This window comes from Oncorhynchus tshawytscha, linkage group LG22, assembly GCF_018296145.1.
Source record: "Oncorhynchus tshawytscha isolate Ot180627B linkage group LG22, Otsh_v2.0, whole genome shotgun sequence".
Classification (NCBI taxonomy): domain Eukaryota; kingdom Metazoa; phylum Chordata; class Actinopteri; order Salmoniformes; family Salmonidae; genus Oncorhynchus; species Oncorhynchus tshawytscha.
In genome coordinates, this window is record NC_056450.1 from 44,232,450 (window position 1) to 44,259,089 (window position 26,640).

Consider the following 26,640-nt stretch of genomic DNA (forward strand, 5'->3'; position numbering starts at 1 on the left):
GGTGGTCTATACTCTGTAACGGCAGGACGGAACAGCAGCCTCTGGTAAGACCAGGGGTGGTGGTCTATACTCTGTAACGGCAGGATGGAACAGCCTCCTCTGGTAAGACAAGGGTGGTGGTCTATACACTGTAACGGCAGGATGGAACAGCCTCCTCTAGTAAGATAAGGGGTGGTGGGTTATACTCTGTAACGGCAGGATGGAACAGCCTCCTCTGGTAAGACAAGGGGTGATGGGTTTTACTCTTTAACGGCAGGATGGAACAGCCTCCTCTGGTAAGACAAGTGGTGGTGGGTTTTACTCTGTAACGGCAGGACAGAACAGCAGCCTCTGGTAAGACAAGGGGTGGTGGTCTATGTATATTTGTAAACAACAGCTGGTGCACGATATCTAAGGAAGTCTCTAGGTTTTGCTCGCCTGAGGTAGAGTATCTCATGATAAGCTGTAGACCACACTATCTACCAAGACAGTTTTCGTCTATATTCTTCATAGCTGTCTATTTACCACCACAGACCGATAATGGCATCAAGTCTGCACCCCATGAGCTGTATAAGGCCATAAGCAAACAGGGAAACTGGCAAGTAACACTGAAACATGCATGAGAGCATCAGCTCTTCCAGACGACTGTGTGATCACGGTCTCCGTAGCCGATGTGAGCAAGACTTTTAAACAGGTCAACATTCACAAGGCCAGATGGATTACCAGGACGTGTACTCCGAGCATGCGCTGACCAACTGGCAAATGTCTTCACTGACATTTTCAACCTCTCCCTGTCCGAGTCTGTAATACCAACATGTTTTAAGCAGACCACCATAGCCCCTGTGTCCAATAACACCAAGGTAACCTGTCTAAATGACTACAGACCTGTAGCACTCACCTCTGTAGCCATGAAGTGCTTAGAAAGGTTGGTCATGGATTACATCAACACCATTATCCCAGAAACCCTAGACCCACTCCAATTTGCATACCACTCCAAAAGATCCACAGATTAAGTAATCTCGGTTGCTCTCCACACTGCCCTTTCCCACCTGGACAAAAGGAACACCTACGTGAGAATGCTATTCATTGACTACAGCTCAGCGTTCAACACCGTAGTACCCTCAAAGCTCATCAATTATTATTTTTTTTTTTTTTTTTTTTTAATTAAAATTTTACCTTCATTTAACCTTAACTAGGCAAGTCAGTTAAGAACACATTCTTATTTTCAATGACGGCCTGGGAACAGTGGGTTAACTGCCTGTTCAGGGGCAGATTTGTACCTTGTCAGCTCGGGGATTTGAACTCACAACCTTGCGGTTACTAGTCCAATGCTCTAACCACTAGGCCACCCAGCTAAGGATCCTGGGACTAAATACCTCCCTCTGCAACTGGACCCCGGACTTCCTGGCGGGCCGCCCCCAGGTGGTAAGGGAAGGTAACAACACATCTGCCTCGCTGATCCTCAGCACGGGGGCCCCTCAGGGGTGCGTGCTCAGTTCTCTCCTGTACTCCCTGTTCACTCATGACTGCGCGACCAGGCACAACTCCAACACCATCATTAAGTTTGCCGATGACACAACAGGGTCCTGATCACCAATAATGACAAGACAGCCTATAGGGAGGAGGTCAGAGTCCTGGCTGTGTGGTGCCAGGACAACAACCTCTCCCTCAACCTGATCAAGACATAGGAGATGATTGTGGACTACAGAAAAGGAGGACCGAGCATGCCCCAATTCTCATCGACGGGGCTATGGTGGAGCTGGTTGAGAGCTTCAAGTTCCTTGGCGTCCACATCACCAACACAATAACATGGTCCAAGTACACCAAGACAACCGTGAAGAGGGCACCACAAAACCTATTCCACATCAGGAGACTGAAAAGATTTGGCATGGGTCCTCAGATCCTCAAAAGGATCTGTATTGTACTGGAACCCCCTGTATATAGTCTCCACATTGACTCTGTACCGGTACCCCCTGTATATAGCCTCCACATTGACTCTGTACCGTAACACCCTGTATATAGCCTCCACATTGACTCTGTACCGGTACCCCCTGTATATAGCCTCCACATTGACTCTGTACCGGTACCCCCTGTATATAGCCTCCACATTGACTCTGTACCGGTACCCCCTGTATATAGCCTCCACATTGACTCTGTACCGGTACCCCCTGTATATAGCCTCCACATTGACTCTGTACTGGTACCCCCTGTATATAGCCTCCACATTGACTCTGTACCGGTACCCCCTGTATATAGCCTCCACATTGACTCTGTACCGGTACCCCCTGTATATAGCCTCCACATTGACTCTGTACTGGTACCCCCTGTATATAGCCTCCACATTGACTCTGTACTGGTACCCCCTGTATATAGCCTCCACATTGACTCTGTACTGGTACCCCCTGTATATAGTCTCCACATTGACTCTGTACCGTAACACCCTGTATATAGCCTCCACATTGACTCTGTACTGGTACCCCTTGTATATAGCCTCCATATTGACTCTATACCGGTACCCCCTGTATATAGCCTCCACATTGACTCTGTACTGGTACCCCCTGTATATAGCCTCCACATTGACTCTGTACCGGTACCCCCTGTATACAGTCTCCACATTGACTCTGCACCGGTACCCCCTGTAAAAGCCTCCACATTGACTCTATGCCGGTACCCCTGTATATAGCCTCCACATTGACTCTGTACTGGTACCCCCTGTATATAGCCTCCACATTGACTCTGTACTGGTACCCCCTGTATATAGTCTCCACATTGACTCTGTACCGTAACACCCTGTATATAGTCTCCACATTGACTCTGTACTGGTACCCCCTGTATATAGCCTCCATATTGACTCTGTACTGGTACCCTCTGTTTATAGCCTCCACATTGACTCTGTACTGGTACCACCTGTACATAGTCTCCACATTGACTCGGTACCGTAACACCCTGTATATAGTCTCCACATTCTAGATGACTCCACTAACTACCCTTACACAAAAACACAGGAAACAGACCATTCCAGATGACTCCACTAACTACCCATACACAACAACACAGGAAACAGACCATTCCAGATGACTCCACTCACTACCCCTACACAGAAACACAGGAAACAGACCATTCCAGATGCAACTAAACATGGCAGCAGCACAACATAACAACAACATGGTAGCAATACAACATAACAACAACATGGTAGCAATACAACATGGCAGCAGCACAACATAGCAACAACATGGTAGCAACTCAACATGGCAGCAGCACAACATAGCAACAACATGGTAGCAACTCAACATGGCAGCAGCACAACATAACAACAACATGGTAGCAGCACAACATAACAACAATATGGTAGCAACTCAACATGGCAGCAGCACAACTTAACAACAACTCAACATGGTAGCATCTCAACATGGCAGCAACATGGTAGCAACTCAACATGGTACAAATATTAATGGGCACAAACAACAGCACAACTGTCAGTAAGGTAGAGACAACAATACATCACACAAAGCAGCCACAACAGTCAGTAGAGACAACAATACATCACACAAAGCAGCCACAACAGTCAGTAGAGACAACAATACATCACACAAAGCAGCCACAACAGTCAGTAGAGACAACAATACATCACACAAAGCAGCCACAACAGTCAGTAAGTGTCCATGATACTCTACTCAGAGACAGAGACTAATGATCAGGGAAAAAAACTCCTGGTCTTATAGTGATGAAGCAGGTTGGATTGATGAAGCAGGCTGGATTGATGAAGCAGGTTGGAGTGATGAAGCAGGTTGGAGTGATGAAGCAGGTTGGATTGATGAAGCAGGTTGGAGTGATGAAGCAGGTTGGAATGATGAAGCAGGTTGGAGTGATGAAGCAGGTTGGATTGATGAAGCAGGTTGGAGTGAAGAAGCAGGTTGGATTGATGAAGCAGGTTGGCGTGATGAAGCAGGTTGGAATGATGAAGCAGGTTGGATTGATGAAGCAGGTTGGAGTGATGAAGCAGGTTGGAGTGATGAAGCAGGTTGGATTGATGAAGCAGGTTGGATGGTGAAGCAGGTTGGAGTAATGAAGCAGGTTGGAGTGATGAAGCAGGTTGGAATGATGAAGCAGGTTGGAGTGATGAAGCAGGTTGGATTGATGAAGCAGGTTGGAGTGAAGAAGCAGGTTGGATTGATGAAGCAGGTTGGAGTGATGAAGCAGGTTGGAGTGATGAAGCAGGTTGGAGTGATGAAGCAGGTTGGATTGATGAAGCAGGTTGGAGTGAAGAAGCAGGTTGAAGTGATGAAGCAGGTTGGAATGATGAAGCAGGTTGGATTGATGAAGCAGGTTGGAGTGATGAAGCAGGTTGGAGTGATGAAGCAGGTTGGATTGATGAAGCAGGTTGGATGGTGAAGCAGGTTGGAGTGATGAAGCAGGTTGGAATGATGAAGCAGGTTGGAGTGATGAAGCAGGTTGGATTGATGAAGCAGGTTGGAGTGAAGAAGCAGGTTGGATTGATGAAGCAGGTTGGAGTGATGAAGCAGGTTGGATAGATGAAGCAGGTTGGATTGATGAAGCAGGTTGGAGTGAAGAAGCAGGTTGGATTGATGAAGCAGGTTGGAGTGATGAAGCAGGTTGAAGTGATGAAGCAGGTTGGAGTGATGAAGCAGGTTGAAGTGATGAAGCAGGTTGGAATTGGTGTTCAGGGTTTTCTGGAAATGCTCTCTGCTGTTATCTCCAACTCATATTAGACATCACAGAACCAAATTAATGCTCCACGGTTATGTTTTGCTACCTACCTTATCTGTCATCATGACTCACAGTTATTAACTGGCTCCAGAAGCTTACACCTGAAACATTCTGGTTGTATCCCAAATGGCACCCTATTCCCTATATAGTGCACTACTTTAGATCAGAGCCCTATGGCACCCTATTCCCTATATAGTGCACTACTTTAGACCAGAGCCCTATGGAACCCTATTCCCTATATATAGTGCACTACTTTAGACTAGAGCCCTAAGCAGATAGTGCACTATATAAGAAATAGGGTGCTTTTTGAGACATACCCACTGTAATATTTCACCTCGCCGAACACACCCCTACTTCCACAATGCTTCATGTTGATTGGCTCTCCCTCTCTGAGTGGGTGTGTCTCTGTCATAGCAACTGGTTTGATGTAACTCCGCTGTCTAAATCAAAACAGAGTTGAGCCTGAAACTAATACCTGTTGGAATATGCTGCTCTCTCTTGATGCTATTACTGAAGAGAAGAATGCCAGTTAAATGTGTGATGGCTTCTATCGGTGGAGAGAAGGCAACAAAGAGTGAAGGGAATCTGTGGTGTGTGGTTGTGATGTGTTGATAATGTGTGAGTGTGAAGTTGTGATGTGTCTATAATATGTGAGTTTTTAGTTGTACTTTTCAAGCTCATTAGATTAATCTCACTGGGACCTAACTTGTCTCCTCTCACACATACAGTATGTTGTAGCCATGTTGTTGTAGTACAGTAGCCATGTTGTTGTAGTACAGTAGCCATGTTGTTGTACAGTAGCCATGTTGTTGTACAGTAGCCATGTTGTAGTACAGTAGCCATGTTGTAGTACAGTAGCCATGTTGTTGTACAGTAGCCATGTTGTTGTACAGTAGCCATGTTGTAGTACAGTAGCCATGTTGTTGTACAGTAGCCATGTTGTTGTACAGTAGCCATGTTGTTGTTGTACAGTAGCCATGTTGTTGTAGTACAGTAGCCATGTTGTTGTACAGTAGCCATGTTGTTGTAGTACAGTAGCCATGTTGTTGTAGTACAGTAGCCATGTTGTTGTAGTACAGTAGCCATGTTGTTGTACAGTAGCCATGTTGTTGTACAGTAGCCATGTTGTAGTACAGTAGCCATGTTGTTGTAGTACAGTAGCCATGTTGTTGTACAGTAGCCATGTTGTTGTTGTACAGTAGCCATGTTGTTGTAGTACAGTAGCCATGTTGTTGTACAGTAGCCATGTTGTTGTTGTACAGTAGCCATGTTGTTGTTGTACAGTAGCCATGTTGTGATAGTACAGTAGCCATGTTGTTGTACAGTAGCCATGTTGTGATAGTACAGTAGCCATGTTGTTGTTGTACAGTAGCCATGTTGTTGTTGTACAGTAGCCATGTTGTTGTTGTACAGTAGCCATGTTGTTGTACAGTAGCCATGTTGTGATAGTACAGTAGCCATGTTGTTGTTGTACAGTAGCCATGTTGTTGTTGTACAGTAGCCATGTTGTGATAGTACAGTAACCATGTTGTTGTAGTACAGTAGCCATGTTGTGGTACAGTAGCCATGTTGTTGTTGTACAGTAGCCATGTTGTTTTTGTACAGTAGCCATGTTGTTGTTGTACAGTAGCCATGTTGTTGTTGTACAGTAGCCATGTTGTTGTACAGTAGCCATGTTGTTGTTGTACAGTAGCCATGTTGTTGTAGTACAGTAGCCATGTTGTTGTAGTACAGTAGCCATGTTGTTGTAGTACAGTAGCCATGTTGTTGTAGTACAGTAGCCATGTTGTAGTACAGTAGCCATGTTGTTGTAGTACAGTAGCCATGTTGTAGTACAGTAGCCATGTTGTTGTAGTACAGTAGCCATGTTGTTGTTGTACAGTAGCCATGTTGTTGTTGTACAGTAGCCATGTTGTTGTTGTACAGTAGCCATGTTGTTGTACAGTAGCCATGTTGTTGTACAGTAGCCATGTTGTTGTTGTTGTACAGTAGCCATGTTGTAGTACAGTAGCCATGTTGTTGTTGTACAGTAGCCATGTTGTTGTTGTACAGTAGCCATGTTGTTGTTGTACAGTAGCCATGTTGTAGTACAGTAGCCATGTTGTTGTACAGTAGCCATGTTGTTGTTGTACAGTAGCCATGTTGTAGTACAGTAGCCATGTTGTTGTAGTACAGTAGCCATGTTGTAGTACAGTAGCCATGTTGTTGTTGTACAGTAGCCATGTTATTGTTGTACAGTAGCCATGTTGTAGTACAGTAGCCATGTTGTTGTACAGTAGCCATGTTGTTGTTGTACAGTAGCCATGTTGTTGTACAGTAGCCATGTTGTTGTAGTACAGTAGCCATGTTGTTGTACAGTAGCCAGGTTGTTGTAGTACAGTAGCCATGTTGTAGTACAGTAGCCATGTTGTTGTAGTACAGTAGCCATGTTGTTGTTGTACAGTAGCCATGTTGTTGTTGTACAGTAGCCATGTTGTTGTAGTACAGTAGCCATGTTGTTGTACAGTAGCCAGGTTGTTGTAGTACAGTAGCCATGTTTTAGTACAGTAGCCATGTTGTTGTTGTACAGTAGCCATGTTGTTGTAGTACAGTAGCCATGTTGTTGTAGTACAGTAGCTATGTTGTTGTTGTACAGTAGCCATGTTGTTGTTGTACAGTAGCTGTGTTGTGATAGTACAGTAGCCATGTTGTAGTACAGTAGCCTTGTTGTTGTTGTACAGTAGCCATGTTGTTGTAGTACAGTAGCAATGTTGTAGTACAGTAGCCATGTTGTTGTAGTACAGTAGCCATGTTGTTGTAGTACAGTAGCCATGTTGTTGTTGTACAGTAGCCATGTTGTAATACAGTAGCCATGTTGTTGTAGTACAGTAGCCATGTTGTTGTAGTACAGTAGCCATGTTGTTGTAGTACAGTAGCCATGTTGTTGTAGTACAGTAGCCATGTTGTTGTAGTACAGTAGCCATGTTGTTGTACAGTAGCCATGTTGTTTAGTGTGTGTAGTACTGTGTCATAGTGGATGGCTAGTAGTGTCACTTCAACCTGTTTACTATTCTGATTGGCTAGTAGTGTCACTTAAGTATGTTTACTATATAGATGGCTAGGACTGTCACTTTAGTATGTTTACTATAGTGGATGGCTAGCATTGTCACTTTAGTATGTTTACTATTGTGGTTTGCTAGTAGTGTCACTTTAGTATGTTTACTATAGTAGATGGCTAGTAGTGTCACTTTAGTATTTTTACTATAGTAGATGGCTAGTAGTGTCACTTAAGTATGCTTACTATAGTGGATGGCTAGTAGTGTCACTTTAGTATGTTTACTATAGTGGATAGCTAGTAGTGTCACTTTAGTATGTTTACTATATCAAAATCAAATCAAATCAAATGAAATTTATTTATATAGCCCTTCGTACATCAGCTGATATCTCAAAGTGCTGTATAGAAACCCAGCCTAAAACCCCAAACAGCAAGCATTGCAGGTGTAGAAGCACGGTGGCTAGGAAAAACTCCCTAGAAAGGCCAAAACCTAGGAAGAAACCTAGAGAGGAACCAGGCTATGTGGGGTGGCCAGTCCTCTTCTGGCTGTGCCGGGTGGAGATTATAACAGAACATGGCCAAGATGTTCAAATGTTCATAAATGACCAGCGTGGTCGTATAATAATAAGGCAGAACAGTTGAAACTGGAGCAGCAGCACGGTCAGGTGGACTGGGGACAGCAAGGAGTCATCATGTCAGGTAGTCCTGGGGCATGGTCCTAGGGCTCAGGTCCTCCGAGAGAGAGAAAGAAAGAGAGAATTAGAGAGAGCATATGTGGGGTGGCCAGTCCTCTTCTGGCTGTGCCGGGTGGAGATTATAACAGAACATGGCCAAGATGTTCAAATGTTCATAAATGACCAGCATGGTCGAATAATAATAAGGCAGAACAGTTGAAACTGGAGCAGCAGCACGGCCAGGTGGACTGGGGACAGCAAGGAGTCATCATGTCAGGTAGTCCTGGGGCATGGTCCTAGGGCTCAGGTCCTCCGAGAGAGAGAGAGAGAGAGAGAGAGAGAGAGAGAGAAAGAGAGAATTAGAGAACGCACACTTAGATTCACACAGGACACCGAATAGGACAGGAGAGGTACTCCAGATATAACAAACTGACCCTAGCCCCCCGACACATTAACTACTGCAGCATAAATACTGGAGGCTGAGACAGGAGGGGTCAGGAGACACTGTGGCCCCATCCGAGGACACCCCCAGACAGGGCCAAACAGGAAGGATATAACCCCACATCCACTATAGTGGATGGCTAGTAGTGTCACTTTAGTATGTTTACTATAGTGGATGGCTAGTAGTGTCACTTTAGTATGTTTACTATAGTGGATGGCTAGTAGTGTCACTTTAGTATGTTTACTATAGTGGATAGCTAGTAGTGTCACTTTAGTATGTTTACTATAGTGGATGGCTAGTAGTGTCACTTTAGTATGTTTACTATAGTGGATGGCTAGTAGTGTCACTTTAGTATGTTTACTATAGTGGATAGCTAGTAGTGTCACTTTAGTATGTTTACTATAGTGGATGGCTAGTAGTGTCACTTTAGTATGTTTACTATAGTGGATGGCTAGTAGTGTCACTTTAGTATGTTTACTATAGTGGATGGCTAGTAGTGTCACTTTAGTATGTTTACTATAGTGGATGGCTAGTAGTGTCACTTTAGTATGTTTACTATAGTGGGTGGCTAGTAGTGTCACTTTAGTATGTTTACTATAGTGGATGGCTAGTAGTGTCACTTTAGTATGTTTACTATAGTGGGTGGCTAGTAGTGTCACTTTAGTATGTTTACTATAGTGGATGGCTAATATGTTCGTTGCACCTGGCTCAGCTGTGGTTGTAGTTTCCACCAGCGTGTTCTGTTGGTAGTTACCGACCGGCCCCATGTTGTGAATAGATCTGTTCTGCTGTTTAACACTGCGTGTGTATGTGTGAGGGAGAAGGAGAAAGAGAGAGGGAGAGAGGGAGGTGGAGAGAGAGGAGAGCATACAGTATGTAAAGATTGAGAGAGAGGGAGAGAGGGATGTGGAGAGTGAGAGGAGAGCATACAGTATGTAAATAGAGAAAGAGAGAGAGAGAGAGAGAGAGAGAGAGAGAGGGGGAGAGCGAGAAGGAGGGAGAGCAAGAAGGAGGGAGAGCGAGAAGGAGGGAGAGCGAGAAGGAGGGAGAGGGAGAAGGAGGGAGGGGAGAGACATACAAAGAGAGAGGGGGGAGAGATAGAGAGATACAAAGAGAGAGGGAGGAGAGATAGAGTGTGTGCGAGAGAGTGATTGACAGTAAACTGTTGTTGTCATGGGTGTCAACATTTCCTCAGTGTGTTGGGGGGTGTACAGACTATGATTAACACACTGTGTGTGTGGCCCAGTGTGTGTGTGTGGCCCAGTGTGGAGAGTGGAGTCCATCTCTCTCATCCTCGTCCACACCACCTGCACCATGTGGTTTTTCTACAGGAAGAATAACAAGCTTCCGAAGCGGGCCCGGGACTACATGTGAGTCTGAACACTGGGGTGTGTGTGTGTGTGTGTGTGTGTGTGTGTGTGTGTGTGTGTGTGTGTGTGTGTGTGGGACTACGTGTGAGTCCGACCACTGGTGTGTGTGCCCGGGACTACATGTGAGTCTGACCACTGGTGTGTGTGTGTGTGTGTGTGTGTGTGTGTGTGTGTGTGTGTGTGTGTGTGGGACTACGTGTGAGTCCGACCACTGGTGTGTGTGCCCGGGACTACATGTGAGTCTGACCACTGGTGTGTGTGTGTGTGTGTGTGTGTGTGTGTGTGTGTGTGTGTGTGTGTGGGACAACATGTGAGTCTGAATACCAGTGTGTGTGTGTGTGTGTGTGTGTGTGTGTGTGTGTGTGTGTGTGTGTGTGTGTGTGTGTGTGTCCGGGACTACATGTGAGTCTGGCAGTGGCTGGATCTGTGTAAAATAGTTTCGGCTTGGTTTTGGCTTCTACCCGCACACGCACACGCGCACGCGCACACGCGCACGCGCACACGCACACGCACGCGCACACACACACACACACACACACACACACACACACACACACACACACACACACCAATGGTGTCTCAGCCTGGCTAGGACCCGACGACAGAGCACCTTGACACCCATAGCTTAACATGGACCCCGTCAGTACTAATCCGCGTCATATAAAGATCATGTGTAGATTCCACATCACCCTCGTATCCTACTCTCTCTAGGTATGTCCTAGTCTAGATGGTGGTTGTTACTCATAGATTACTAGTAGATTACTCATAGATTACTAGTAGATTACTCATAGATTACTAGTAGATTACTCATAGATTACTAGTAGAATACTCATAGATTACTAGTCTTTCCTCTGCTGTCCTACCTATCCCCTCATTCATATTTAAACCAATTGTCCTCTACTCTCTCTCTCCCCCATCTTTCTCTCTCTCTCTCTCCCTCTGTCTATCTCCCTCTCTGTCTATCTCCCTCTCCATCTATCTCCCTCTCCCTCTGTCTGTCTCTCCTCTCCTCTCCTCTCCCTCTCCTCTCCTCTCCTCTCCTCTCCTCTCCTCTCCTCTCCTCTCCTCTCCTCTCCTCTCCTCTCCTCTCCTCTCCCTCTCCTCTCCTCTCCTCTCCTCTCCTCTCCTCTCCTCTCCTCTCTCCCTCTCCTCTCCCTCTAGTGTGGAAGAGCCTCACCGTGACGACACAGGCAGTTTCTCCGACAGCACCTGTAGACAGGGACCCTACCTAAGCAGCTCTGATCATCGCTACAACAGTGGCCCCGGCCCACTGGGCCACCACCCCCAGGGCCCACCGGTGGCCCCCCCTAGCCCTGCCTCCCTGGCCTGGGCCCAGAGGACCTGGCACCAGCCTGCCAGCCTGGCGCTCCGGAAGCAGGAGGAGGAGGACAACAGGCGCTGCAAAGCCCTGTCCGACAGCTATGAGCTCTCCACAGACCTACAGGACAAGAAGGTGTTTTTTCCATTTTGTAACTTTTTTTAAGGCCCGATATCAAGGTGCTTTAGTCCAAGATTAGGCTTAATCTGTGTCCTGACAGTTGTTGTTTTCTAATTTATTACTTGTTATATTCTGAATGCATACAGTACGTGTAATAGACTGTTGCTGATTCTGCTGATGTTGTATTCTATGTTGTTATGTATTCTGTTGCTGTGTGACATAATGAAGACAAATTAGTGAACATAACCCTGGTTCAGGTCCTTTTCAACAGAAACTAAAGAACATCCTTTCAAAACAGAGGCTATAGAGATATCCCTTATGACCAATTTGTATAGGGTTGCTATGGCAATATTCCCTTACAAAGCTCCCCTAATCTCCAGCTCTGTCATTGTTCCTTTCCACTTCCTTCTGCTCTCTCATTGGTCCTTTACACTTCCCCCTACACTCTGACTGGTCCTTTCCAATTCCCCCTACTCACGGATTGATCCGTTCCACTTCCTCATGCTCTCTCATTGGTCCTTTCCACTTTCCCCTGCTCTCTGATTGGTTCTCTCCACTTCCTCCCACTCTCTCATTGGTTCTGTCCACACTTCCTGTTTCTTGTAAGGTGGAGATGCTGGAGAGGAAGTACGGAGGGTACTTGCTCAGTCGGCAGGCGGCGCGCACCATCCAGACGGCGTTCCGTCAGTACCGCATGAACAAGAACTTTGAGCAGCTACGAAGCTCCGCCTCCGAGAGCCGGATGACTCAACGTATCATCCTGTCTGACATGAGACTGCAGTACTCGTTTGACGAGCGGCAGGGCCAGCCTCAGGGCCAAGGGGTTCAGCAGGGACAGAGGTATCCTCACCCTGGAGGCCACCCTGGGGATGAAGAGATGCAGGCTGGGTCTCCTCCACGCTGCGAGGGGGACAGAGAGGAGTACACATACCTGGACGAGACCTTCTCCAAACAGGTGAGAGTTAGTAACACCTGGACGAGACCTTCTCCAAACAGGTGAGAGTTAGTAACACACCTGGACGAGACCTTCTCCAAACAGGTGAGAGTTAGTAACATACCTGGACGAGACCTTCTCCAAACAGGTGAGAGTTAGGACGAGACCTTCTCCAAACAGGTAACACACCTGGACGAGACCTTCTCCAAACAGGTGAGAGTTAGTAACACCTGGACGAGACCTTCTCCAAACAGGTGAGAGTTAGTAACATACCTGGACGAGACCTTCTCCAAACAGGTGAGAGTTAGTAACACCTGGACGAGACCTTCTCCAAACAGGTGAGAGTTAGTAACACACCTGGAGGAGACCTTCTCCAAACAGGTGAGAGTTAGTAACACCTGGACGAGACCTTCTCCAAACAGGTGAGAGTTAGTAACATACCTGGACGAGACCTTCTCCAAACAGGTGAGAGTTAGTAACACCTGGACGAGACCTTCTCCAAACAGGTGATAGTTAGTAACATACCTGGACGAGACCTTCTCCAAACAGGTGAGAGTTAGTAACACACCTGGACGAGACCTTCTCCAAACAGGTGAGAGTTAGTAACATACCTGGACGAGACCTTCTCCAAACAGGTGAGAGTTAGTAACATACCTGGACGAGACCTTCTCCAAACAGGTGAGAGTTAGTAACATACCTGGACGAGACCTTCTCCAAACAGGTGAGAGTTAGTAACATACCTGGACGAGACCTTCTCCAAACAGGTGAGAGTTAGTAACATACCTGGACGAGATCTTCTCCAAACAGGTGAGAGTTAGTAACATACCTGGACGAGACCTTCTCCAAACAGGTGAGAGTTAGTAACACACCTGGACGAGACCTTCTCCAAACAGGTGAGACTTAGTAACACACCTGGACGAGACCTTCTCCAAACAGGTGAGAGTTAGTAACATACCTGGACGAGACCTTCTCCAAACAGGTGAGAGTTAGTAACACACCTGGACGAGACTTTCTCCAAACAGGTGAGAGTTAGTAACACACCTGGACGAGACCTTCTCCAAACAGGTGAGAGTTAGTAACACCTGGACGAGACCTTCTCCAAACAGGTGAGAGTTAGTAACATACCTGGACGAGACCTTCTCCAAACAGGTGAGAGTTAGTAACACACCTGGACGAGACCTTCTCCAAAAGATCATTTCTCAGGTCACGGTGACTCTCCGTTCTGTCTTTATCCAACCTGTGTGACTCACCATTCTGTCTTTATCCAACCTGTGTGACTCTCCGTTCTGTCTTTATCCAACCTGTGTGACTGTCTTTATCCAACCTGTGTGACTGTCTTTATCCAACCTGTGTGACTCTCCATTCTGTCTTTATCCAACCTGTGTGACTCTCCGTTCTGTCTTTATCCAACCTGTGTGACTCACCATTCTGTCTTTATCCAACCTGTGTGACTCTCCGTTCTGTCTTTATCCAACCTGTGTGACTGTCTTTATCCAACCTGTGTGACTGTCTTTATCCAACCTGTGTGACTTACCATTCTGTCTTTATCCAACCTGTGTGACTCTCCGTTCTGTCTTTATCCAACCTGTGTGACTGTCTTTATCCAACCTGTGTGACTGTCTTTATCCAACCTGTGTGACTTACCATTCTGTCTTTATCCAACCTGTGTGACTCTCCGTTCTGTCTTTATCCAACCTGTGTGACTCTCCGTTCTGTCTTTATCCAACCTGTGTGACTCTCCGTTCTGTCTTTATCCAACCTGTGTGACTGTCTTTATCCAACCTGTGTGACTGTCTTTATCCAACCTGTGTGACTTACCATTCTGTCTTTATCCAACCTGTGTGACTCTCCATTCTGTCTTTATCCAACCTGTGTGACTCTCCATTCTGTCTTTATCCAACCTGTGTGACTCTGCGTTCTGTCTTTATCCAACCTGTGTGACTCTCCGTTCTCTCTTTATCCAACCTGTGTGACTCTCCGTTCTGTCTTTATCCAACCTGTGTGACTGTCTTCATCCAACCTGTGTGACTGTCTTTATCCAACCTGTGTGACTCTCCGTTCTGTCTTTATCCAACCTGTGTGACTGTCTTTATCCAACCTGTGTGACTCACCCTTCTGTCTTTATCCAACCTGTGTGACTCACCCTTCTGTCTTTATCCAACCTGTGTGACTCTCCGTTCTGTCTTTATCCAACCTGTGGGACTCACCCTTCTGGCTTTATCCAACCTGTGTGACTCTCCGTTCTGTCTTTATCCAACCTGTGTGACTCACCCTTCTGGCTTTATCCAACCTGTGTGACTCTCCGTTCTGTCTTTATCCAACCTGTGTGTGTTGTAGGTGAAGTCCCTGGCTGACTCCATTGATGACACCCTGACCTGTCAGTCTGGTGTGGAAGACAGTCAGCAGGAGGAGGAGGAGGAGGAAGAGGAGGAGGAAGGTGACGGAGACGAGACAGGGGTGGAGGTGGACGACTTCGGAGAGTGTGTTTGGAGGCCCAGGGAGGGAGACAGACAGAGGGATGGAGGAAGAGGAGGAGTGGGAGGAAGAGTAGGAGGAGGAGGAGGAGAGAGACAGAGCATGCACGAAGACACCACAGCCACCTCCTACAACGACGTGACCCTCTACATGAATGACAGGCTCTCGTCCTCTCCCCTGTCCTTGGACCGGGCCCCCAGCAGCCCAGATACAGAGTACTGGAGCCCTGGAGTGTGTGGCGGCAGGGTGGGGGGGTTTGAAGACAGCCGGGACACAGAGGGAGGGGGCAACAGTAACAGCCGACGCAGCACCCCCTGTACAGAGTGTAGAGACTACAGCCTGAGAGAAGCTCACCTACCCCTGTTGACCCTCGAACCCCAGAGCGACAGCTCTGTTGATATGAGTGACGGCTCGGGCTCTATTGGCCGACGGGTCTACGAGACAGAACCAGGGGGAGGAGTTGGTGGAGGGGGGTCACCTCAGGGCACTATTAAACATAACCCCCACCCAAAGCCTCACCCCAACACCAACGGGCGTGCTGTCCCCATACCTCCCCAGGCCCAAGGCCAGACTCGTACTGTGCTTCCTCACCACCCCCACCCCTCGGCCATCCCCTCCCACCTGCCCTACCACACCATCCTACACCACCACCATCAGCTCCCATATTACCCTATACACCCCCACCACCCGCACCCCAATACCCCCTCCTCCTCCTCTCAGTCCCTCCAGGGACCACCCCTCACCCCCTATTTTCCTCCTCATCAGCCACACTGCCCCTTGGTGGCCAGGAGCAGGTCTGCTGTTCTGACGGAGACAACGACTCTCTCAGCTCCACCACCAACTCTAACGACACCATCAACTGCTCCTCCGGGTCCTCATCGCGCGACAGCCTCCCGGGAGCCGCTCCCACCGCTCGGGAAACAGACCTATCAGAGAGAGCAGACACAGCTGGGATAACCCCGCCTCTAACAACGACGTGGTGCAGAGACGACAGTACCGCATCGGACTCAACCTGTTCAACAAGTAAGTTAGACAGTACCGCATCGGACTCAACCTCTAGTAAGTTAGACAGTACCGCATCGGACTCAATCTTTAGTAAGTTAGACAGTACCTCATCGAACTCAACCTCTAGTAAGTTAGACAGTACCGCATCGGACTCAACCTGTAAGTTAGACCGTACAGCATCGGACTCAACCTCTTGTAAGTTAGACAGTACCGCATCAGACTCAACCTCTAGTAAGTTATATAGTACCTCATCGAACTCAACCTCCTGTAAGTTAGACAGTACCGCATCAGACTCAACCTCTAGTAAGTTAGACAGTACCTCATCTGACTCAACCTCTAGTAAGTTAGACAGTACCGCATCGGACTCAACCTCCTGTAAGTTAGACAGTACCGCATCGGACTCAACCTCCTGTAAGTTAGACAGTACCACATCAGACTCAACCTCCTGTAAGTTAGACAGTACCGCATCGGACTCAACCTCCTGTAAGTTAGACAGTACCGCATCGGACTCAACCTCTAGTAAGTTAGATAGTACCTCATCGGACTCAACCTCTAGTAAGTTAGACAGTACCGCATCGGACTCAATCTTTAGTAAGTTAGACAGTACCTCATCGAACTCAACCTCTAGTAAGTTAGACAGTACCTCATCGAACTCAACCTCTAGTAAGTTAGACAGTACCGCATCGGACTCAACCTCTAGTAAGTTATATAGTACCTCATCGAACTCAACCTCTAGTAAGTTAGACAGTACCGCATCGGACTCAACCTCCTGTAAGTTAGACAGTACCGCATCGGACTCAACCTCTAGTAAGTTAGATAGTACCTCATCGGACTCAACCTCTAGTAAGTTAGACAGTACCTCATCGGACTCAACCTCTAGTAAGTTAGACAGTACCTCATCGGACTCAACCTCTAGTAAGTTAGACAGTACCGCATCGAACTCAACCTCTAGTAATTTAGACAGTACCGCATCAGACTCAACCTCTAGTAAGTTAGACAGTACCGCATCGGACTCAACCTCTAGTAAGTTAGACAGTACCGCATCGGACTCAACCTCTAGTAAGTTATATAGTACCTCATCGAACTCAACCTCCTGTAAGTTAGACAGTACCGCATCAGACTCAACCTCCTGTAAGTTAGACAGTACCGCATCAGACTCAACCTCTAGTAAGTTAGACAGTACCTCATCTGACTCAACCTCTAGTAAGTTAGACAGTACCGCATCGGACTCAACCTCCTGTAAGTTAGACAGTACCGCATCGGACTCAACCTCCTGTAAGTTAGACAGTACCACATCAGACTCAACCTCCTGTAAGTTAGACAGTACCGCATCGGACTCAACCTCCTGTAAGTTAGACAGTACCGCATCGGACTCAACCTCTAGTAAGTTAGATAGTACCTCATCGGACTCAACCTCTAGTAAGTTAGACAGTACCGCATCGGACTCAATCTTTAGTAAGTTAGACAGTACCTCATCGAACTCAACCTCTAGTAAGTTAGACAGTACCTCATCGAACTCAACCTCTAGTAAGTTAGACAGTACCGCATCGGACTCAACCTCTAGTAAGTTATATAGTACCTCATCGAACTCAACCTCTAGTAAGTTAGACAGTACCGCATCGGACTCAACCTCCTGTAAGTTAGACAGTACCGCATCGGACTCAACCTCTAGTAAGTTAGATAGTACCTCATCGGACTCAACCTCTAGTAAGTTAGACAGTACCTCATCGGACTCAACCTCTAGTAAGTTAGACAGTACCTCATCGGACTCAACCTCTAGTAAGTTAGACAGTACCGCATCGAACTCAACCTCTAGTAATTTAGACAGTACCGCATCAGACTCAACCTCTAGTAAGTTAGACAGTACCGCATCGGACTCAACCTCTAGTAAGTTAGACAGTACCGCATCGGACTCAACCTCTAGTAAGTTATATAGAACCTCATCGAACTCAACCTCCTGTAAGTTAGACAGTACCGCATCAGACTCAACCTCTAGTAAGTTAGACAGTACCGCATCGGACTCAACCTCTAGTAAGTTATATAGTACCTCATCGAACTCAACCTCCTGTAAGTTAGACAGTACCGCATCAGACTCAACCTCTAGTAAGTTAGACAGTACCTCATCTGACTCAACCTCTAGTAAGTTAGACAGTACCGCATCGTACTCAACCTCTAGTAAGTTAGACAGTACCGCATCGGACTCAACCTCCTGTAAGTTAGACAGTACCGCATCAGACTCAACCTCCTGTAAGTTAGACAGTACCGCATCGGACTCAACCTCCTGTAAGTTAGACAGTACCGCATCAGACTCAACCTCTAGTAAGTTAGACAGTACCGCATCGGACTCAACCTCCTGTAAGTTAGACAGTACCGCATCAGACTCAACCTCTAGTAAGTTAGACAGTACCGCATCGGACTCAACCTCTAGTAAGTTAGACAGTACCGCATCGGACTCAACCTCCTGTAAGTTAGACAGTACCGCATCAGACTCAACCTCTAGTAAGTTAGACAGTACCGCATCGGACTCAACCTCTAGTAATTTAGACAGTACCGCATCAGACTCAACCTCTAGTAAGTTAGACAGTACCGCATCGTACTCAACCTCTAGTAAGTTAGACAGTACCGCATCGGACTCAACCTCTAGTAAGTTATATAGTACCTCATCGAACTCAACCTCCTGTAAGTTAGACAGTACCGCATCAGACTCAACCTCTAGTAAGTTAGACAGTACCTCATCTGACTCAACCTCTAGTAAGTTAGACAGTACCGCATCGGACTCAACCTCCTGTAAGTTAGACAGTACCGCATCAGACTCAACCTCCTGTAAGTTAGACAGTACCGCATCGGACTCAACCTCCTGTAAGTTAGACAGTACCGCATCAGACTCAACCTCCTGTAAGTTAGACAGTACCGCATCGGACTCAACCTCCTGTAAGTTAGACAGTACCGCATCGGACTCAACCTCTAGTAAGTTAGACAGTACCGCATCGGACTCAACCTCTAGTAAGTTAGACAGTACCTCATTGGACTCAACCTCTAGTAAGTTAGACAGTACCTCATCTGACATAACCTCCTGTAAGTTAGACAGTACCGCATAGGACTCCAACTCCTGTAAGTTAGACAGTACCGCATCGGACTCAACCTCTAGTAAGTTAGACAGTACCGCATCGGACTCAATCTTTAGTAAGTTAGACAGTACCTCATCGAACTCAACCTCTAAGTTATATAGTACCTCATCGAACTCAACCTCTAGTAAGTTAGACAGTACCTCATCGGACACAATCTTTAGTAAGTTAGACAGTACCTCATCGAACTCAACCTCTAGTAAGTTATATAGTACTTCATCGAACTCAACCTCTAGTAAGTTAGACAGTACCGCATTGGACTCAACCTCCTGTAAGTTAGACAGTACCGCATCGGACTCAACCTCTAGTAAGTTAGATAGTACCTCATCGGACTCAACCTCTAGTAAGTTAGACAGTACCGCATCGGACTCAATCTTTAGTAAGTTAGACAGTACCTCATCGAACTCAACCTCTAGTAAGTTATATAGTACCTCATCGAACTCAACCTCTAGTAAGTTAGACAGTACCTCATCGGACACAATCTTTAGTAAGTTAGACAGTACCTCATCGAACTCAACCTCTAGTAAGTTATATAGTACTTCATCGAACTCAACCTCTAGTAAGTTAGACAGTACCGCATCGGACTCAACCTCCTGTAAGTTAGACAGTACCGCATCGGACTCAACCTCTAGTAAGTTAGATAGTACCTCATCGGACTCAACCTCTAGTAAGTTAGACAGTACCGCATCAGACTCAATCTTTAGTAAGTTAGACAGTACCTCATCGGACTCAACCTCTAGTAAGTTAGACAGTACCGCATCGAACTCAACCTCTAGTAATTTAGACAGTACCGCATCAGACTCAACCTCTAGTAAGTTAGACAGTACCGCATCGGACTCAACCTCTAGTAAGTTAGACAGTACCGCATCGGACTCAACCTCTAGTAAGTTATATAGTACCTCATCGAACTCAACCTCCTGTAAGTTAGACAGTACCGCATCAGACTCAACCTCTAGTAAGTTAGACAGTACCGCATCAGACTCAAACTCTAGTAAGTTAGACAGTACCTCATCTGACTCAACCTCTAGTAAGTTAGACAGTACCTCATCGGACTCAACCTCTAGTAAGTTAGACAGTACCTCATCGAACTCAACCTCCTGTAAGTTAGACAGTACCGCATCAGACTCAACCTGTTCAACAAGTAAGTTAGACAGTACCGCATCGGACTCAACCTCTAGTAAGTTAGACAGTACCGCATCGGACTCAATCTTTAGTAAGTTAGACAGTACCTCATCGGACTCAACCTCCTGTAAGTTAGACAGTACCGCATCTGACTCAACCTCTAGTAAGTTAGACAGTACCTCATCGAACTCATCCTCTAGTAAGTTAGACAGTACCTCATCGAACTCAATCTTTAGTAAGTTAGACAGTACCTCATCGAACTCAACCTCCTGTAAGTTAGACAGTACCTCATCAGTCTCAATCTTTAGTAAGTTAGACAGTACCTCATCGAACTCAACCTCTAGTAAGTTAGACAGTACCGCATCGGACTCAACCTCCTGTAAGTTAGACAGTACCTCATCGAACTCAATCTTTACTAAGTTAGACAGTACCGCATCGGACTCAACCTCCTGTAAGTTAGACAGTACCTCATCGAACTCAATCTTTAGTAAGTTAGACAGTACCTCATCGAACTCAACCTCCTGTAAGTTAGACAGTACCTCATCAATCTCAATCTTTAGTAAGTTAGACAGTACCTCATCGGACTCAATCTTTAGTAAGTTAGACAGTACCGCATCGGACTCAATCTTTAGTAAGTTAGACAGTACCGCATCGGACTCAATCTTTAGTAAGTTAGACAGTACCGCATCGGACTCAATCTTTAGTAAGTTATATAGTACCTCATCGAACTCAACCTCTAGTAAGTTAGACAGTACCTCATCTGACTCAACCTCCTGTAAGTTAGACAGTACCGCATCGGACTCAACCTCTAGTAAGTTAGACAGTACCTCATCGGACTCAACCTCTAGTAAGTTAGACAGTACCTCATCTGACTCAACCTCCTGTAAGTTAGACAGTACCACATAGGACTCCAACTCCTGTAAGTTAGACAGTACCGCATCGGACTCAACCTCTAGTAAGTTAGACAGTACCGCATCGGACTCAATCTTTAGTAAGTTAGACAGTACCTCATCGAACTCAACCTCTAGTAAGTTATATAGTACCTCATCGAACTCAACCTCTAGTAAGTTAGACAGTACCTCATCGGACACAATCTTTAGTAAGTTAGACAGTACCTCATCGAACTCAACCTCTAGTAAGTTATATAGTACTTCATCGAACTCAACCTCTAGTAAGTTAGACAGTACCGCATCGGACTCAACCTCCTGTAAGTTAGACAGTACCGCATCGGACTCAACCTCTAGTAAGTTAGATAGTACCTCATCGGACTCAACCTCTAGTAAGTTAGACAGTACCGCATCTGACTCAACCTCTAGTAAGTTAGACAGTACCTCATCGGACTCCACCTCTAGTAAGTTAGACAGTACCGCATCAGACTCAACCTGCTCAACAAGTAGGTTAGACAGTACCTCATCGGACTCAACCTCTAGTAAGTTAGACAGTATCGCATCGGACTCAACCTCTAGTAAGTTAGACAGTACCGCATCGGACTCAACCTCTAGTAAGTTAGATAGTACCTCATCGGACTCAACCTCTAGTAAGTTAGACAGTACCGCATCGGACTCAATCTTTAGTAAGTTAGACAGTACCGCATCGGACTCAACCTCTAGTAAGTTAGATAGTACCTCATCGGACTCAACCTCTAGTAAGTTAGACAGTACCTCATCGGACTCAACCTCTAGTAAGTTAGACAGTACCTCATCGGACTCAACCTCTAGTAAGTTAGACAGTACCTCATCGGACTCAATCTCTTCAACAAGTAGGTTAGACAGTACCTCATCGGACTCAACCTGCTCAACAAGTAGGTTAGACAGTACCTCATCGGACTCAACCTCTAGTAAGTTAGACAGTACCTCATCGGACTCCACCTCTAGTAAGTTAGACAGTACCTCATCGAACTCAACCTCTAGTAAGTTAGACAGTACCTCATCGGACTCAACCTCTAGTAAGTTAGATAGTACCTCATCGGACTCAACCTTTTGTACACTTCAACTGTGAGAGACAGAATCTTGAACTTCGTAGTCATGGATGAACAGAGAACGTCATCTTGAACTTCTTCCATTTTCTAATAATTGCGCCAACAGTTGTTGCCTTCTCATCAAGCTGCTTGCCTATTGTCCTGTAGCCCATCCCAGCCTTGTGCAGGTCTACAATTGTATCCCTGATGTCCTTACACAGCTCTCTGGTCTTGGCCATTGTGGAGAGGTTGGAGTCTGTTTGATTGAGTGTGTGGACAGGTGTCTTTTATACAGGTAACGAGCTCAAACAGGTGCAGTTAAAAAGGTAATGAGTGGAGAACAGGAGGGCTTCTTAAAGAAAAACTAACAGGTCTGTGAGAGACGGAATTCTTACTGGTTGGTAGGTCACAGGATACTTATGTCATGCAATAAAATGCTAAGTAATTACTTAAAAATCATACAATGTGATTTTCTGGATTTTTGTTTTAGATTCCGTCTCTCACAGTTGAAGTGTACCTATGATAAAAATTACAGACCTCTACATGCTTTGTAAGTAGGATAACCTGCAAAATCGGCAGTGTATCAAATACTTGTTCTCCCCACTGTAGGTCCTGGATGGCAGGAAGCTTGGCCCCAGTGACGTACTGGGCTGTAGGCACTATCCTCTGTTGCGCCTTGCGGTCGGATGCCGAGCAATTGCCATACCAGGTGGTGATGCAACCGGTCAGGATGCTCTCGATGGTGCAACTGTAGAACTTTGAGGATCTGGGGACCCATGCCAAATCTTTTTAATCTCCTGAGGGGTATTAGGTTTTGTCGTGCCCTCTTCATGACTGTCTTGATGTGGACCATGATTTTTTGTTGGTGATGTGGACATCAAGGAACTTGGAACTCTCAACCTTCTCCACTACAGCCCCGTCGATGGAAATGGGGGCCTGTTTGGCCCTCCTTTTCCTGTGGTTCATCTCCTTAGTCTTGGTTATGTTGAGGGAGAGGTTGTTATTATGGCACCACACTGCCAGGTTTCTGACCTCCTCCCTATAGGCTGTCTCATCATTGTCGGTGATCAGGCCTACCACTGTTGTGTCGTCAGCAAACTTAATGATGGTGTTGGATTCGTGCTTGGCCACGCAGTCATGGGTGAACATGGAGTACAGGAGGGGACTAAGCACGCACCCTTGAGGGGCCCCCGTGTTGAGGTTCAGCGTGGCAGATGTGTTGTTGCCTACCCTTACCACCTGGGGGCGGCCCATCAGGAAGTCCAGGATCCAGTTGCAGAGGGAGATGTTTAGTCCCAGGATCCTTAGATTAGTGATGAGCTTTGTTAGCACTACGGTGTTGAACGCTGAACTGTGGTCAATGAACACCATTCTCACATTCGTTCCTTTTGTCCAGCTGGGAAAGGGCAGTGTGGAGTGCAATAGAGTCTGCATCATCTGTGGATCTGTTGGTGCGGTATGCGAATTAGAGTGGGTCTATAGTTTCCGGGATGAAGGTGCTAATGTGAGCCATGACCAGCCTTTCAAAGCACTTCATGGCTAACGACGTGAGTGCTACGGGGCGGTAGTCATTTAGGCAGGTTACCTTCACTTTGTTGGGCACAGGGACTATGGTGCTCTGCTTGAAACATGTAAGTATTACAGACTCGGACAGGGACAGGTTGAAAATGTCAGTGAAGACACTTGCCAGTTGGTCCACGAATGCTCTGAGTACACGTCCTGGTAATGCATCTGGCCCTGCGACCTTGTGAATGTTGACATGTTTAATGGTCTTACTCACATCAGCTACGGAGAGCGTGATCACACAGTCGTCCGGAACAGCTGGTGCTCTCATGCATGCTTCAGTGTTGCTTGCCTCGAAGTGAGCATAAAAGGCATTTAGCCTGTCTGGCAGGCTCGCGTCACTGGGCTGCTCACGGCTGGGTTTCCCTTTGTAGTCCGTAAGAGTTTGCAAGCCCTGCCACATCCGACGAGCGCTAGAGCCGGTGTAGTAAGATTCAATCGTAGTCCTGTATTGATCCTTTGCCTGTTTGATGGTTTGTCTGAGGGCATTGCGAGATTTCTTATAAACGCCCGGATTAGTGTCCCGCTCCTTGAAAGCGGCAGCTCTAGCCTTTAGCTAGGTGTGGATGTTGCCTGTAATCCATGGCTTCTGGTTGGGATATGTACGTACGGTCACTGTGGGGACGAAGTTGTCGATGTATTTATTGATGAAGCCGATGACTGAGGTGATATACTCCACAATGCCATTGGATGAATCCCATATTCCAGTCTGTGCCAGCAAAACAGTCCTGTAGTGTGGCATCCGCATCTTCTGACCACTTCTGTATTGAGCGAGGCACTGGTACTTTCTGTTACAGTTTTTTGCTTGTAAAGCAGGATTTAGTCGGATAGAATTAGGGTCAGTTTTGCAAAATGGAGGGCGAGGGAGAGCTTTGTATACATCTCTGTGTGTTGAGTAAAAGTGATCTAGAGTTTTTTTCCTCTGGATGCGCATGTTACATGCTGGTAGAAATGAGGTAAAATTGATTTAAGTTTACCTGCATTAAAGTCCCCGGCCACTAGGAGCGCTGCTTCTGGATGAGCAATTTCTTGTTGTCTTTTTACAGCCCGTTGAGTTTGGTCTTACTGCCAGCATCAGTCTGTGGTGGTAAATAGACAACTACGAAAATACAGATGAAAAGTCTCTTGGTAGATAGTGTGGTCTACAGCTTATCATGAGATACTCTACCTCAGGTGAGCAATAACTTGGCACTACCTTAATATTAGGCATCGCGCACCAGCTGTTGCTGACAAATAGACACACACCCCCACCCCTTGTCTTACCAGACATAGCTGTTCTCGCCTGCCGATGCACAGAAAACCCAGCCAGCTGTATATCATCCGTGTCGTCATTCAGCCACGACTCAGTGAAACATAAGATAATACAGTTTTTAATGTCCCGTTGGCTAGTATCGAATGGAGCTTTAGACACGCCCTTACAACCCTGCAGCGATAGACACGCCTAACAACCCTGCAGCGATAGACACGCCCCTTACAACCCTGCAGCAATAGACACGCCCTTACAACCCTGCAGCGATAGACACGCCCTTACAACCCTGCAGCGATAGACACGCCTAACAACCCTGCAGCTATAGACACGCCTAACAACCCTGCAGCGATAGACACGCCCTAACAACCCTGCAGCTATAGACACGCCCTAACAACCCTGCAGCGATAGACACACCCTAACAACCCTGCAGCTATAGACACGCCCTAACAACCCTTCAGCGATAGACACGCCCTAACAACCCTGCAGCTATAGACACGCCTTACAACCCTGCAGCGATAGACACGCCCTAACAACCCTGCAGCTATAGACACGCCCTAACAACCCTGCAGCGATAGACACACCCTAACAACCCTGCAGCGATAGACACGCCCTAACAACCCTGCAGCGATAGACACGCCTAACAACCCTGCAGCGATAGACACGCCTAACAACCCTGTAGCGATAGACACGCCTAACAACCCTGCAGCGATAGACACGCCCTAACAACCCTGCAGCGATAGACACGCCCTAACAACCCTGCAGCGATAGACACGCCCTAACAACCCTGCAGCGATAGACACGCCCTCACAACCCTGCAGCGATAGGCTTTCACAAGGACCTCTGAGTTAGTTGAGTAGGTCAGTTCTTCAAGGCCAGTTCTTGATTCTCTGTGTTGTGTGTCATTCTACTTTAAAAGTCACTTTGGATAAAAGCGTCTGTTCAGGGGCATATACAATATTTTATAATAACTCCTGTTTTTCTGTGTCTCTCCCTCTCTCTGTGTCTCTCCCTCTCTCTGTGTCTCTCCCTCTCTGTGTCTCTCACTCTCTGTGTCTCTCACTCTCTGTGTCTCTCCCTCTCTGTCTCTCCCTCTCTGTGTCTCTCCATCTCTGTGTCTCTCCCTCTCTGTGTCTCTCCCTCTCTGTGTCTCTCCCTCTCTGTGTCTCTCCCTCTCTGTGTCTCTCCCTCTCTGTGTCTCTCCTTCTCTCTGTCTCTCCCTCTCTGTCTCTCCCTCTCTGTGTCTCTCCCTCTCTCTGTCTCTCCCTCTCTCTGTCTCTCCCTCTCTGTGTCTCTCCCTCTCTGTGTCTCTCCCTCTCTGTGTCTCTCCTCAATGCAGGAAGCCAGAGAAGGGTATACAGTACCTGATAGAGAGAGGCTTCGTATCGGACACACCGGTAGGCATCGCCCGCTTCATCCTGGAGAGGAAAGGACTGAGCAGACAGATGATAGGAGAGTTCCTGGGCTGCAGACAGAAACAGTTCAACAAGGATGTACTGGAGTGAGTGGCGAACCAATCAACTGTTCTGTCTGACTCTAACCAGT

General features: G+C 46.7%; 1 pseudogene; it reads left to right on the plus strand.

Moving 5' to 3' along the window:
* Positions 1 to 4,047: 4,047 nt before the first annotated feature.
* LOC121838760 lies at positions 4,048 to 26,600 on the plus strand (annotated as a pseudogene).
* Positions 26,601 to 26,640: the final 40 nt, after the last annotated feature.